Source organism: Silene latifolia, chromosome X (assembly GCF_048544455.1).
Source record: "Silene latifolia isolate original U9 population chromosome X, ASM4854445v1, whole genome shotgun sequence".
NCBI classification, from domain to species: domain Eukaryota; kingdom Viridiplantae; phylum Streptophyta; class Magnoliopsida; order Caryophyllales; family Caryophyllaceae; genus Silene; species Silene latifolia.
The window spans coordinates 212,541,005-212,545,497 of NC_133537.1; the positions used below are offsets into that span (position 1 = coordinate 212,541,005).

General features: G+C 39.5%; 1 non-coding gene across 1 annotated transcript; it reads right to left on the minus strand.

Annotated features, from left to right (window-relative positions):
* Positions 1 to 3,102: 3,102 nt before the first annotated feature.
* On the minus strand, positions 3,103 to 3,209 carry LOC141626008 (small nucleolar RNA R71). The gene has a single exon (XR_012535742.1). It is a non-coding gene; the product is annotated as a small nucleolar RNA R71 (small nucleolar RNA).
* Positions 3,210 to 4,493: the final 1,284 nt, after the last annotated feature.

The window sequence follows — 4,493 nt, forward strand, 5'->3', positions numbered from 1 at the left end:
ATTCAAGTCCCGTTCTTCACATCAACACAAAAGCGGTCCAAGCGATCTTTTCAAATCAAGACGGGTTCAAACACCCTCTTTTTAAACCATTTCACAAACATTTTAACAGTCAGAAGATGTAGTTAGACAGTCTGATGACTCGCGCCTAAACAGGCCAACCATTTTCCAATTTTCAAACCAGAACAGGCCTGTTTGCATCGCCTGACGGCTCGCGCCTCAATAGGCTACCTCATACAGACCCTGCTTCCTTTCAGCACTTGTCTAAGACGATCTCGGCTTCGCTTAACCCGAATACAGGACGGATCTGATGACAAATCTGCTCTTTTATATTGTATTTGCAAAACGCCTTACTAAGACAAATGGATCATGTTATGCACCATAAACCTAACTCGGTAAATGGATGTTTAATTTCCGTCTTGCATGCAAATCAACACTAAATCCAACTTGACATCAAATACTTGATACTTGGATAAAACAACCGACATAGAAAGTTCAAATGTTAGGTTCAAACTTGTGGATGCGCATTCATGCATTTACCCGTTTTATCAACTTTTGCATTTAACCAACGAAGATCGATCAGTAGAGGCCACTACCATGGGCGGGATTGGGTGTCAAATTCAAGGGCTTCCCAATATGTACCTGATGTGACCATAATTGGCGCATATTTAGCCCCCGAATTACCATTGTTTCTATGCTTTTTAGTGCCTATTTGGGTCATTTCTTATCTTTAGTTCTTTGTTTTGCATATTCTTTGAGATTTTGATCCCTTGGTAGGAAAGGAGTAAGAATCTTGCATTTTCATGGCAAAACAAGGCTAAATTGATCATATTCAATGACCAAGCATCAAGGAGAGACAAGACTAGAAGGCCTTTGTACATAGCATAGTAGAAGAGCATTGTTGAGAAAAGGATCCTTGAGTCCCCAAGGAAATCCCCAAGGAATTCATGAAGAAAAGGGAAGAAAAAGAAGAAGGAAAGTTGCTGAACTACAATCCGAACGGATTGTAGAGAATCCGTCCGTCCTCGCCAATCCGAGCGTCACGCAAAGGAATCCGCTCGGATTTCCCCTCGCCAATCCGAGCGTCTTGCCCAAGAATCCGCTCGGATCCTTCAGCCCAGATCCGGCCGTCCCGACTCCCATCCGCACGGATCGCAAAGACAAAGACGTTTTCATTCCTCAAGCATCGATAAGAGAAGCCCTTCTCTCGGATAATCCCGGAGGCTCCTTGCTCAACTTAAAAGTGTAATTACTAGTTTAGCCCTTAGTTAACCCTAATGCATCCTCCCTAATTTTCACTATAAATACCCCATTAGTCTAATTAGAGGAGCATGTTCTTCTTATCAATAATTAGTGTAGTTAATATCAATCAAATCTCTCTTCAATATTGTAATCAAATATTAATCAAGTTTTAATCCAAGTTTTAGTTCTTTAATCTCTCTCTAGTTCTTACTTTATTTTGGGTAATTGAAGATTATTTGGGTTATTATTGGGAGATTGACAACCTCTCAATCTAGGATTCAAGTACTTCTATTATTCTTGCTTTATTATTGGAATCATTAGTAGGTATAATCTCTTAATCCCTTTTTAATTATTGCTAATTACTTTCATTTATTCATCATGTTTCATTATGTTAGTATGATTGACAACCTTTCTAGCATGATCAATATGATAATGAGTGAGTAGTCTCTTAGCTAGGGTTTAATGGGTGATTAGGGAAACCAACATGGGGAATGATTCATGCTTAAATTAATATGCTTCCATATCTTATTTGCTTGCTTGTTTTGATCTTAATACATGCACATGTTATATTTGATGAAATGCTAAGCCTATGAATCCTTGCATTTACTATCATCTTCTATCCTTTCAACTTGACTTGTAAGACATAACCCAACTCGAGTCTTGTTAGACCATGCATGTGTTAAGTAGGGAAGATTAAGTCGACTTGTAGGTGTTGTACAATCCAAGAGATTCGGCTCCGGACCCAAACTTTCCTAGGATTGTAAGATATAACCCAACTCAATCCATCACAACAATAATTGCTTGCTTATAATTTGAGAACATGTTTGTATGATCATATCCCATGATTCCCCTATGAACCCATGACACCCTAGTGCTTTTAATCAATTGTTTACACCCTTATTTTATTTACCTTGTTAGTTTATTTTCATTGCTATCTTAGTTTAGTAACCTTCTACATCAACCCCATTTGTGACACCCCTAGACACCACTAGTTACAATAGAATCTTCATTTCAATACCCGTCCCTTGGGATCCGACCTTTACTTGCCTCTTTACTAATTGTAGAGTTGTTTGTGAAGTATAAATTGTGTTTTGTATCGACCATTGACCAACGACCACATATGCTTAATTGTGAACACGAAATGGCTCCGATCAAAAATGGCGCCGTTGTTGGGACGGTGTTTAATTGATTTAAGATTTCTTTTATTGTTTTTAGTTGTGTCTTTTTCACCTTGGGGAAGTAAAACTCCTCAAGGTTTGTTCTAATTGTTTTCTAGTTGTTTGATATTTTGCATGTCTAGAAGGTTACAAAGAGATTTGTTACCTTTTGACCGTGAAATCGAAAGAACCTTGACGAATAATAGGAGACTTGTTAGGAGGAATTAGGGAGGTGTTGGTGAAGTTGTTCAACCCACTAGTGAGTTTGCCAATCCTTTCGCAATAGAAGGAGAAGAAAACCCATTAAACAATACCACACAAAATCCACCTACAATGCCTAAATTCTCGTCACACTCTATACCCACCGAGGAGGATTTACCAAATGGTACTCCTACCCCCACAACATCTTACCGGAAACTTTATTGCCAAGTCCGCCTTCATCCAACTAGTTGAGAGGAGCCAATTCGGGGGAATGCCTAGTGAGGACCCTCATTCTCATATGGAAACCTTTTGTGATTATTGTGAAGCTATCTCTCAAACGGGCGTGACTCAAGACCAAATAAGATGGGTCTTATTTCCTTTTTCGTTAATCGGCACCGCAAAGCAATGGTTGAAGGGCCTTGATAAGGCCACCCTTGGAATAGATTCTTGGAAGAAGCTAGCTCTAGCTTTCTACAAAAAATTCTACCCACCGGAAAAGACCAATATGCTAAGAGCTCAAATTACGGGTTTTAAGCAAAGGGATGAAGAATCTTTGTATGAAGCTTGGGAGCGGTTCAAAGGTATTTGTCGCTCATGTCCTCACCATGGACTTAGCGAATGGTTTTTAGTGCAACAATTTTGGAATGGTTTATATGAAGATTCAAGGAACATTCTCAATATGGGATCAAATGGAATGTTCACCGAAGTTGATGACAATCAAACATGGAACAAGATTGAGGAAATGGCGGTCCATAATTCGCAATATAGTAGGCCTCGCAAGGCTACTAGAGGAGGAAAGTATGAAGTGGACACCGTTACTCAATTGGGTGCTCAACTTAGTGCTCACATTGACACAATCAACTTGAAGTTTGAACAAGCTATGGCTAGACTTGAGGAAAACTCAAAATCAACAAAGCATCATGTTAATGCCATGACGGCATCCTCATCAATCCCAAGCGGGATATGTGAGAATTGTGGAACCTTGGGTCATGACTCAAGCGAATGTAGGGGAACAACCGAGCAAGTCAATGCTTTCCAAGCTTACAAAAGTGGTACCCCTTATTCAAATTTTTACAATGAAAACACCAAGTTCCACCCAAATCTCTCATACAAAAGCCAAAATGTTCAAAACCCTCAAACAACATACACTCCACCACCCATGAGAAATCAAAATCAAAGACCCTTTTACAATCAAAACCAAGGTTACCAAAATCAAAATCCATACAATCACCACAATGACCAAAGTTTTGATGTCCAAAAAGCGGTCCTCCAAATGCAAAAGAATCAACAAGAATTTTTCACCCAAATGCAAAAAGATAGCCAAGCAAAAGACACCACCATCAACAACATTCTAGCTCACACCAAGATGTTGGAAACACAATTAACTCAACTAGCATCTTCTAGCTCACAAAGACAAAAGGGGCAATTACCACCTCAAAGTAACCCCCCTAGACATGAAACGGTTAGTGCCATTCACTTGAGAAGTGGTACAAGGTATGAAGCACCGAAGGAGCAAGTTGAGGATGAAGTTGTGAGAGCTAGTGAGAATGAAGTTGTGGTGCAAGGTCCCAAAGAAGGGGAATCATCAAAAGAAGAAAGCTCAAAGAAAAATGAAGACAAAGCCAAAGAAAAGGAGCCCATTGTGATTAGACTTCCTTTTCCAAGTCGTCAAGCCAAGCCTAAATTTGATGATCAACTTGGAAAGTTCATGGAAATTGTGAAGAACTTAGAAGTCTCAATTCCTTTCACGGAATTAATCAATCACGTTTCGGCCTATGCAAAGTACATGAAAGATATCCTCACAAAGAAGAAGTCAATCCGGAAACTTGAGACTATCGCCTTCACCAAGTTGAGTAGTGCAATACTTCAAGGGAGTTCACCTCCAAAGTTAAAGGA